The sequence below is a fragment of the Giraffa tippelskirchi genome, chromosome 9 (assembly GCF_054371585.1).
Source record: "Giraffa tippelskirchi isolate mGirTip1 chromosome 9, T2T-mGirTip1v1.2.pri, whole genome shotgun sequence".
Taxonomy (NCBI): Eukaryota; Metazoa; Chordata; class Mammalia; order Artiodactyla; family Giraffidae; genus Giraffa; species Giraffa tippelskirchi.
Window position 1 is genome coordinate 16,643,518 of NC_137283.1, and position 12,082 is coordinate 16,655,599.

Below are 12,082 nucleotides of genomic sequence, written 5' to 3' on the forward strand. Positions count from 1 at the left end.
TTTCTTTTTAAATATTTTGGCTGCACCGCAGGACTTGTGGGATCTTAGCTTCCTGACCAGGGATTGAGCCCTGGCCCCTTGCATTAGCAGTGAGGAATCTTAACTGTTGGACCACCAGGGAAGTTCCTAAATATGTAGTTTTAACAAGATACTTTAGAAGGAAAATTTTTACAGTTCAGCAACAAAAAAATAGTTCAGTTTAAAATTGGGCAAAAAATTGAATATTTCCGCAGAGAAGATACACATATAGTCTATAATCACATGGAAGGATGATCAAGATCTCTAATCATTAGGGAAATGTAAATTAAAGCCACAGTGAAATACCTTTTTGAGTGGCTAAAGTTTTAAAAAGAGTACAGTTCCACGTTTCAGTAAGGGTGTTCAGTAATGGAACAGTTGGGTGTTGCTGGTGGGAATGCAAAATGGTACAGCCACTTTAGAAAACAGTTTGTCCTTTCCTCAAAAAGTTAAGCAGAATTACCATATGGTCCAGCATTTCTACTGGTATGTGTATTCAAGAAAACTGAAAACATTAAAACAAAAACTTGTACCTGAATGTGCCAGCAGCTTTATAATAACCCAAAAGAGAAAACAACTGAAATACCCTTTAGCTGATAAATAGATGAATGTGATATATGCACACAATACACTATTATTCAGTCATGAAAAAAGGAATGAAGTACGAAACGTGCTACAGTATGGATGAACCTTGAAAACACGCAAAATGAAAAACAGGAACAAGCCCTACAAACAAAATCTGTCCCGAAAGACCACATGTTCCATTTGTATGATATGTCTAGAATAGGCAAATATACAGAGACAGAAAGATTAGTGGTTGTTTAGGACTAGGGGAAATGAGGTTAGGAAGTGATAGCTAAAGGGTATGGTGTATCTTTGGGGGTGTTGAGAATGTTCTAGAATTAGTGATGGTTGCAGAACACTGTGATGATGCTAAGAGACACTGCATTGTGCAGTTTAAATTGGTGAATTTTATCTTAAAGGAAACTTTGGTCTCACGGGAAACTCATCATGTGCAAAAATGATACTTCCCTCATAAGAGTTCTTAGAAGATTTAAATGAGATTAACGTGTTACCAGACACAGTTAAAATAGATGGTGCCCTTAAATACAGTGGCAACAAAGCAAGGTTATTAAGTTCTGGCCAGATAGTGTTCCCTACAAAAGGTTGTAAATGTTAAGGCCCATTCTCTTTTCAGAAGGGTAAATCATCAAGTGTTAGAGACAAAATTGCACAAAGTGAGACCTTTTTGACTTAACGAGAGGGATTAAAATATTGAAAAGATTCTTTCCTCTTGATTCACTGTTATTTAATGCATAACTTTTTTAAAAATCATCTCTCATGAAAAAGTCACATACGTGGGGAAAATTACCCTAAGATAGTATCTACTCATAGTGTTTTGTTAGGTCTGTGGTTTAAACAACAGACTTTTTTGAACATTACATGTCATGCACTCTCAGGAACTAAGGATACAGCAATGAAATTTTTTTTGAGCTTTTATGAAAAAGACAATACATAAAAATACATATCACATTCCTATGATAATAAATCTTATGGAGAAAAACTGAGCAAGATGGGAGATGAAGAGTGCTAGACGATGGAGGAGAAAACTTATTTAATATCAGGTGGTCAGGAAAACCTCTGATAAGGTGACAAAGCAGAACCTGAAGGAAAGCAAGCCGTTTGGGTATCTAGGTGAAGAGCATTCCAGGCGGAGGGCAGAAACATGTCCAACAAGATTTAGGAATATCCAGCCAAGAGGTCAGCCAGCATGGCCAGGGAGGAGGGGATGAGGGAGAAGATGAGACAGGGTGAGTATGCTGTATAGGCCAATGTTTTACACATTATCACCATGACGTAGATTTTAAGAGAATCACTCTAGCTACTATGTGGAGAATGGTTCAGTTCAGTTCAGTTGCTCAGTCATGTCCAACTCTTTGCAACCCCATGGACTGCAGCATGCCAGGCTTCCCTGTCCATCAGCAATTCCTGGAGCTTACTCAAACTCATGTCCATTGAGTCGGTTGTGCCATCCAACCATCTCATCCTCTATTGTCCCCTTCTCCTTCCCCCTTCAGTCATTCCGAGCATCAGGGTCTGTTCAAGTGAGTCAGTTCTTCGCATCAGGTGGCCAAAGTATTGGAGTTTCAGCTTCAGCATCAGTCCTTCAACTGACTTCAGGACTGATTTCCTTTAGGATGGACTGGTTGGATCTCCATGTAGTCCAAGGGACTCTCAAGAGTCTTCTCCAACACCACAGTTCAAAAGCATCAATTCTTCAGCACTCAGCTTTCTTTATAGTCCAACTCTCACATTCATACATGACTACTGGAAAAACCATAGCTTTGACTAGACGGACCTTTGTTGGCAAAGTAATGTCTCTGCTTTTTAATATGCTGTCTAGATTGCTCATAACTTTTCTTCCAAGGAGCAAGTGTCTTTTAATTTCATGGCTGCAATCACCATCTGCAGTGATTTTGGAGTCCCCAAAAATAAATTCTCTCACTGTTTCCACTGTTTCCCCATCTATTTGCCATGAAGTGATGGGACTGGATGCCATGATCTTAGTTTTCTGAATGTTGAGTTTTAAGCCAGCCTTTTCACTCTCCTCTTTCCCTTTCATCAAGAGGATCTTTAGTTCTTCTTTGCTTTCTGTCATAAGGGTGGTGTCATCTGCATATCTGAGGTTATTGGTATTTCTCCCAGCAATCTTGATTCCAGCTTGTGCTTCATCCAGTCCGGCATTTCACACGATGTATTCTGCATACAAGTTAAATAAGCAGGGTGACAATACACAGCCTTGATGTACTCCTTTCCCGATTTGGAACGTGTCTGTTGTTCTATGTTCAGTTCTAACTGTTGCTTCTTGACCTGCCTACAGATTTCTCAGGAGGCAGGTCAGGTGGTCAGGTATTCCCATCTATTTAAGAATTTTCCAGTTTGTTGTCATCCACACAGTCAAAGGCTTTGGCATAGTCAATAAAGCAGATGTTTTTCTGGAGCTCTCTTGCTTTTTTGATGATCCAACAGATGTTGCCAATTGGATCTCTGGTTCCTCTGCCTTTTCTAAATCCAGCTTGAACATTTGGAAGTTCACGGTTCACTGTTGAAGCCTGGCTTGGAGAATTTTGAACATTACTTTGCTAGCATGTGAGATGAGTGCAATTGTGCGGTAGTTTGAGCATTCTTTGGCATTGCCTTTCTTTGGGATTGGAATGAAAACTGACCTTTTCCGGTCCTGTGGCCACTGCTGAGTTTTCCAAATTTGCTGGCATATTGAGTGCAGCACTTTCACAGCATCATCTTTCAGGACTTGAAATAGCTCAACTGGAATTCCATCACCTCCACTAGCTTTACTCGTAGTAATGATTCCTAAGGCCCACTTGACTTCGCATTCTAGGATGTCTGGCTCTAGGTGAGTGATCACACCATCGTGGTTATCTGGGTCATGAAGATCTTTTTTGTATAGTTCTTCTGTGTATTCTTGCCACCTCTTCTTAATATCTTCTGTTTCTATTAGGTACATACAATTTCTATCCTTTATTGTGCCCATCTTCGCATGAAATATTCCCTTGGTATTTCTGATTTTCTTAAGGAGATGTCTAGTCTTTCCCATTCTGTTGGTTTCCTCTATTTCTTTACATTGATCACTAAGGAAGGCTTTCTTATCTCTCGTTGCTATTCTTTGGAACACTGCATTCAAATGGGTATATCTTTTCTTTTCTCCTTTGCCTTTCCCTTCCCTTCTTTTCACAGCTATTTGTAAGGCCTCCTCAGACAACCATTTTGCCTTTTGCTTTTCACTTTCTTGGTGATGGTCTTGATCACTGCCTCCTGTACAATGTCACGAACCTCTGTTCATAGTTCTTCAGGCACTCTATCAGATCTAATCCCTTGAATCTATTTGTCTCTTTCACTGTATAATCGTAAGGGATTTGATTTAGGTCATACCTGACAGTGGTTTTCCCTACTTTCTTCAATATAAGTCTGAATTTGGCAATAAGGAGTTCTTGATCTGAGCCACAGTCAGCTCCCGGTCTTGTTTTTGCTGACTGTATAGAGCTTCTTCATCTTTGTCTGCAAAGAATATAATCAATCTGATTTCTGTATGTCTGTATGGAGAATGGTAGAGGGCAGGAATGGAAGCAGTCCTCGGGCCATTTCAGTGGTCCAAGTGAGAGAGAATGATGACTCAAACTAGGATATTAGTGGTGTTAGGTGGGAGTGTGGTGAGAATTAGATTCTGGTGTATTTTGAAGGATGACCTGTCATTGGTTATGAATTGACTGTGGGTTTGAAACCAAGGTAAAAAGCAGGAAGTTTAAGGGTGAGGCTGAGCAGATTTTGCTGATCTAAAGTGCCCATATTCTGCTGAGGGAAGAATGCTCAAGAGTTCAGGCTAAAATGCTACAGAGGAGGTAAAAATGGACACATTTGCTCTTTAGAGTTCTTACTCTCATTTATTGCAAAGAGTGATAGTATTTTAGTTTATATGAGAAAAATACTGATAAACTGCTATGAAAACAAATGAACTGCTGTGAAAATATTGACTGTGTCCTTGCTTGAAAAGGCCAGTTGTTGTTTTGTTTTGTTTTTGTTTTTTAAATATTTATGTATTTATTTGACTATTCAGGTCTTAGTTGTAGCATGTGGGATCTACTTCTCTTACCAGGGATTGAACCCCGGCTCCCTGCATTGGGAGCACAGAGTCTTAGCCACTGGGCCACCAGGGAAGTCCTGAAAATGCCAGTCTTGAATAAATAACATTTACTTGTGGAAATTGAAACCTCTAATTTCTTTCCAATTGATAGTTATTTTATAGGAAACTAAAGTGATTCCTAATTAAGTAAACAAATGATTACATTTAATGATTCCTATCAGATATAGGAATGCAGATTACAAACTGAGTGGTAGTTGCTCCCGTGAACATAGACATCTGTTTTACCCTAATAGCTGTCTATCCTTGCCAATTCTTAAGGTTAAAACAGTGTCCAAGTTAGAAAGTTAGAAATAGTGCAACCAATGCCCAGCCGGGTCCCTCACTCTGCTCTTGTATAGAAGCAAGGGCTGTTAAGCACGTCTGCCTTTTGTTCACAAAGTGATTTCCTACATGTTCCCGAATAACATTTTTATAGTGCTATATCTTGCTTTTTCAATTTTAGACATTATCTGTGAAGTCTGTTATGGTACTTGAGGTTTAGCCTATTAATGTCCCACCACATTATCCTCCCATTAAAGTTACAACCCAATATAGTTTGTTTCTCTGTGTTATTTAATGGGTCATATAAGTGATAAATGATACATAAGACATCTTTTTGTTTTATCAGCTGTAGACAGTATCTCTTGATTCCCCATACTGTAAGGCAAGGGTTTTATCAGCATTCCTGGCCTTTCCTCTACTCATTTTGTACATTTCTCCACCTTTCTTCTTTATAGTTCCCAACCTATTTTGTTAGGATTCCACTTGGCAGGTTGGATTCCTGTGGGGATGTGATTGAAAGAAAGGTTGCCCCTACTCCTGCTTCTCACTCAAGAAGCTACTGAAATTCCATCTTCCCCAAGAAAATCTTTTGGGACCTCACCTCACTGGAAAGCGAATGATGTGTCTACAATCCTATATATTAATGAAAAAATATGATAGACTCGGAGTCCATGAACTGTTAACCCAACAGACCTTTGGTCTGTCAGGTGATAACAACTGGAGAGGAAAACAACCAGCTTTGGCCATGCCCTAAACAAGATGAGATTTATTTACTTTTCCCATGCCCTCTCAAGCTAAAGGCTATAAAACCGCTTTAGTAATATAACTCCTGTGAGACCTCTCTGATAGAATTAGTGATATCACAGTGAATTTTCAAAAGAATGCACTTGAAGTTTATTGTTCACCTTGAACTTCATATGGATAAGTTGCGTTTATTTCAAAGCAACTCATTCATTTTGAAAGGAACTGTATCTTGGCTGTAATTTGAGATTGCAAGCAGAAAGAAGGAAATGAACTGGGGAGTGGAACACCCCTGCCACCTAGTGGTCATTCGGAAACATGGCAGTTCTTTCAAAGCACGGACAGCTGAAAAGGAACTGAGTTGGCAAAGGAAACATCTGGCAAATGGTCTGAACTGGAGAAACTTCCATTCCCTCCTCCCTTGTTAGAAAGGGATGTTCATAAGTCTTTTTTAAATAGTCACCGATGAAACAAGGTATTAACAGAAATAGTCCCTGGAATTAGTTCCTGAGTGCTGTTCTTCCTTTGTGTGAAGAGAAGAATTAGCAGAGCACTGCTGCTGCTGCTGCTGCTGCTGCTAAGTCGCTTCAGTCGTGTCCGACTCTGTGCGACCCCATAGACGGCAGCCCACCAGGCTCCCCCGTTCCTGGGATTCTCCAGGTGAGAACACTGGAGTGGGTTGCCATTTCCTTCTCCAGTGCATGAAAGTCAAAAGTGAAAGTGAAGTCGCTCAGTCGTGTCCGACTCTCAGCGACCCAATGGACTGCAGCCTACTGGGCTCCTCTGTCCATGGGATTTTCCAGGCAAGAGTACTGGAGTGGGGTGCCATTGCCTTCTCCGAGCAGAGCACTGACAAACGGAAAATGTTGTTAGGTAAACATAGACTGCCACCAAATGTCTAGTATGAAGTAGCAGCTCCAGAAGGAAGCTGGAAGTGCAACAAGTGAGCAGAGAGGGACTGCAGTGAGGCAGGACCCTCCACAGTGGTCACTGCAGCAGCCACATGGGTCCAGGGGCAAAGCAGAATTAGAAGCAAGGCCGGTGGGGACAATGATGATGAAGTCACATAGACTCAGGATCAGCAACAGCCCTGGAGACCATGGTCTTGGGACTGTGGAACTGCCTGATTCAGGATAAACTCAGAAAAATCACAAAAATAATTTTTATGAAGCACATGCTCTATTCAGGCAGTGCTTTACATGCATCATCTCGTAATAGTACTGTGGAATAGATATTGTTACCAGCCCTGTTCTTCTACTCTTCTACCAGCCCCTCATACTTCTACTTCTACTCTACTTCTTTTCTCTACTCATTTTGTACATTTCTCTACCTTTCTTTATAGTTCCCAACCTATTTTGTTAGGATTCCACTTGGCAAGTTGGATTTCTGTGGGGATGTGATTGAAAGAAAGGATGCCCCTACTCCTGCTTCTCACTCAAGAAGCTACTGAAATTCGACCTTTCCCAAGAAAACCTTTTGGGACCCCCTGGAAAGCAAATGGTGTGTCTACAGTCCTATATATTAGCGTAAAAATACGATAGACTAGGAGTCCATGAACTCTCTCAGCTGAGACAGTGGCTCCCTGGTGCCTCTTTCTCCATGTGGTCTCTCACCCGTCTCCCTAAAGAGTGACATGAGTGGTCCATGAAAGCAAAAGTGGAAGCTTCCCGGCCTCGTAAAACCTAATTAACTAGCCCAAAGTCATAGAACTAGTGAGACTTAGAGCCAAGGCAGTTTGATCTGAGTTTACACTCTTCATTACCATGCTCTCCTGCTTCCCTAAGGGAGAGAAAACATGGGATTCAACTCCTCTAATGCTACTGACTATTGTATCGAGGGATAGATGTGCATTCGAGCTCTAAAGGTGGTTAAGATCTGGTTTTAGATCTGCCACCCACTTGCAGGAAGATACTTAACCTTTCAGGAACTAATTTTCCATCATTGTAAATTAGGGGAGAGAGAAAATGGTGACTATTTCACAAGTTGCTGTTGAAGATTCATTGAGATAATAAACAATTTTTGACATGCGGCAAATGAGATGGCTTGCCTGCAAAATGGTTGCCAGCAGTTCTCATCGTTGTAAGGACACTACTCCTCCCAACAAGAGATGGAATCTATTTCCCTTCTCCTAGAATCTTGTTGGGCTTCTGACTTGCTTTGACCAGTAGAATGTGGCAGATGTGTCTCTGAATGTGGCCAGTTCCAAACCTAGGTCTTACAAGGCCTGGCAGCTTCCACTTTTGCTTTCTTGGGCCACTGATGTCACCCTTTAGGGAAACTGGTGAGAGACCACATGGAGAAAGAGGCACCAGGGAGCCAGTGTCCCAGCTGAATGCAGCCACGCAAGTGAGCTATTGGGACCTTAACTAACCTGCCAACCTATAGAATCATGAGGAAAAAATAATTCACTGTGAAACTACTAAGTTTTGGGGTAGTTTGTCATGCAGCAAATAGAAAGTCCTCAATAAATGACATCTATAATACTAAATGACATCAATTATTATTATAATTAATGCTGGTGAGGGCTTCAACCAAATGCCTGGTTTATCTTTTCTTAGGTCACTGTTTTTTTTTTCCTCCTTTCACAGGAAGAGGCTGAGAGAAACATGAGTTTTATGTGCAGGTGAATTTTGCTTATTACAGGTATATCTTGTATTTTTATTAAAACAATATTGCTGGATATCTACTCAGAAAGACTGTTAGCATTTCATATTGCTTTATATATTTGAAATAATATAGAAGCATATATCCTCAAACATTTACAATTTGGACTTTTCACTAATTGATTATGGTTCAGTTCAGTTCACTCGCTCAGTCGTGTCCGACTCTTTGCAACCCCATGGACTCCAGCACACCAGGCCTCCCTGTCCATCACAAACTCCCGGAATCCACCCAAACCCATGTCCATTGAGTCGGTGATGCCATCCAACCATCCCATCTTCTGTCGTCCCCTTCTCCTCCTGCCCTCAATCCTTCCCAGCACTAGGGTCTTTTCCAATGAGTCAGCTCTTTGCATCAGGTGGCCAAAGTATTGGAGTTTCAGCTGGAACATCAGTCCTTCCAATGAACACCCAGGACTGATCTCCTTTAGGATGGACTGGTTGGATCTCCTTGCAGTCCAAGAGACTCTCAAGAGTCTTCTCCAACACCACAGTTCAAAGGCATCAATTCTTTGGCACTCAGCTTTCTTTATAGTCCAACTCTCACATCCATACATGACTACTGGAAAAACCATAGCCTTGACTAGACAGATCTTTGTCAGCAAAATAATGTCTCTGCTTTTTAATATGCTATCTAGGTTGGTCATAACTTTCCTTCCAAGGAGTAAGCGTCTTTTAATGTCATGGCTGCAATCACCGTCTGCAGTGATTTTGGAGCCCCCAAAAATAAAGTCAGCCACTGTTTCCCCATCTATTTCCCATGAAGTGATGGGACCAGATGCCATGATCTTAGTTTTCTGAACGTTGAGCTTTAAGCCAACTTTTTCACTCTCCTCTTTCACTTTCATCAAGAGGCTCTTTAGTTCCTCTTCACTTTCTGCCATAAGTGTGATGTCATCTGCATATCTGAGGTTATTGATATTTCTCCCAGCAATCTTGATTCCAGCTTGTGCTTTTTCCAGCCCAGCATTTCTCATGATGTACTCTGCATATAAGTTAAATAAGCAGGGTGACAGTATACAGCCTTGACATACTCCTTTTCCTATTCGGAACCTGTCTATTGTTCCATGTCCAGCTCTAACTGTTGCTTCCTGACCTGCATACAGTTTTCTCAAGAGGCAGGTCAGGTGGTCTGGTATTCCCATCTCTTTCAGAATTTTCCACAGTTTATTGTGATCCACACAGTCAAAAGCTTTGGCATAGTCAATAAAGCAGAAATAGATGTTTTTCTGGAACTCTATTACTTTTTGATGATCCAGCAGATGTTGGCAGTTTGATCCCTGGTTCCTCTGCCTTTTCTAAAACCAGCTTGAACATCTGGAAGTTCACGGTTTATGTATTGCTGAAGCCATATTGATAATGGTGGGACCTTCCAAAACCTTAATACTGGAGGAATTGAGGCATGAACAGAGACCTATCCTCTTAATCTAGCATCTGAAAGCCTTGAGAATGATACTGCACTTTGACCTTTATCTCCTTTATATCTCTTTCCCTAAATTCTTTTTTTCTGTCCCTTTGTGTCTTTCTGTCTAAACTCTCTTTTTCTGTCCCTTCTTACATGCCTTTCTTATCTCTTTTCTTTTAAGTAAGATCTCCCCTACTGAAATGTAAGTTCCAAGAAGGAGATTTTTACCTGTTTTATTCTCTACAGAACATTCTTTGTTTAGAACAATGCCTCAAACACAGAAGGTGTGCCGCAAATGTGTGTTGAATGAATTAAATAAGGCATGTAAAAGCACTTAGAATAGCGTCCAGCATAGGGTAGATGACGCTGAATAAATACAACCTACGACAATTCAGTAGTGTAACACATGAAATCATTCACGTTTATCTTTTAAATGTTCTGTTATTTTTGTTCTTTGCTCACTTTTCTTTCCACTTTATCCCTTCTTTTCTTTTTCTGTCATTGCATTTATCCTCCTGCCCTTACTTGTAGCCTGTCAGTGACTCTCACTGGTGGTGTTTCACCCTACCTTAGAGGATGGGCAGAGAAAAGTTTTGGAACTTTGTCTTGGATGATAAGTAACTATTCGTGATTCATAAATGACTTAGGACTGCACATAAAATTCTGCTGTTGAGGTGAGTTAAATTCTGGTATTACTGGGTATTTTATCTATAGGCCTAGCTAATGGAGAACAACCCGCTTATGAAGTTACAGTCTAACAAATGCCTGACTGTACACGTTTCTGGGTGTGTGGCTGTTTCTAGTGCCTTTTGGTGAATAACTGCTACTCTTGGCAGTAGAGATGTGAGCAGAATCAAGCAGAATTGATTTAGCTAATTTTCTTTTCTCCTTTTTCTCCAGAAGAGAGTGGAAATGTACTGCCGTGCGTTGTAGAGCAGTTCTTTCTCAGGCTGGTAACATTTACAGAATTCCTGTTGAAATGCAAGCTGGACTGGTGGATACCAGATTCTCAAATCCTCTCATGAGCTGTTTGTCAAGGTAAATCCTATATATTTTAGAATCATAGGGAAGCTTTGAACCGATCATCAGAACCAGTTATACAAATGTCTCTATCTCCTCCAACAATCACTCGTGTAGGAAGATCTCTCTCCTCTTTCCTGCTAGTCTTTCAAATTCAAAGCAGAAGTTTCATGAATCTGTAGGCCAACGGCTGGATAGCTTGAGATGAGTACAAAACAGTATTGGTGCAGTTCTCAACACAGCCTCGTTTTTGTTTCTCTTTGGCTAATAGGTGGTTCAGACCTCTTAGTCTTGCTAATGCTTAATAGAGTTCTGTATATATAGATATTGATATATACATATACTTATATATGGGTTTCCCTTGTGGCTCAACAGTAAAGAATCCACCTGCCAATAATGGAGACACGGGTTTGATCCCTGGATTGGGAAGATCCCCTGGAGAAGGAAATGGTAACCCACTCCAGTATTCTTGCCTGGAAAATCCCATGGACAGAGGAACCTGGCTGGGTGCAGTCAATGGGGTCACAAAGAGCTGAAGCGACTAAATGACAACAACAATACATATATATATATATATATGTATACATATTCATATAATGTATATTCATGCATATATTCTGTTACATAAGACCACTGTTTTAAAAATTGAGAATTGAGAGGAGAAAGAGTGAGTCTGTGAAACTCCTATCATTTTTTTCTCAAAATTGCTTTTAGCCACTCTGTTTTCTTTCCTACCTCAAACATCTGTTCATCTCATAGGCAGTAATTTACCAGGCCTCTTTACTAGGTTAACCAACCCAATAAATCAACCTAGACTCAGGTTAGTGAGATTTTGAGGCATTCAGACCAATGATTTGCAAACATGTTAACTGGCACAAAAGACCCATAATACACCTAACTCTTCCATTCCACTTCTTGTGGGAAGAGAGTTTGATAATAGCAAAGAACTAGGGAGGAACAAGATAGCTACACCAAATGGCAACATCATAACATTTATGCATGAACTACATGGTGATACCAGAAAAACAGCTACATTTGATCCATGAAATAACATACAAGAAGGGCTGTATTTGAAACTTAAGACACTGTGAAGTCTCTTTGCTGCTGCTGCTGCTGCTAAGTCGCTTCAGTCGTGTCTGACTCTGTGCAACCCCATAGACAGCGGCCCACCAGGCTACCCCATCCCAGCCCCTCTCAAAATCATTCTTCTTGAAAACTATGGAAATTTCAGTAATCTATATTGTCACATGCGTGGCA

General features: G+C 40.6%; 1 protein-coding gene across 34 annotated transcripts in view; it reads left to right on the top strand.

The window, feature by feature from the left end:
• Positions 1 to 12,082, top strand: part of SRGAP3 (SLIT-ROBO Rho GTPase activating protein 3) — a 324,141-nt gene that overhangs the window by 536 nt on the left and 311,523 nt on the right. For 24 of the 34 annotated variants that reach the window (XM_081528003.1, XM_081528013.1, XM_081527999.1 and 21 more), the window contains exon 2: positions 10,706 to 10,843. The gene's annotated coding sequence lies outside the window, so the exon portion shown is untranslated. Of the gene's footprint in view, positions 1 to 8,328; positions 8,384 to 10,705; positions 10,844 to 12,082 lie in introns of all 34 variants that reach the window. The other 10 variants (XR_014064772.1, XR_014064771.1, XM_081528011.1 and 7 more) reach the window with 2 other exon arrangements.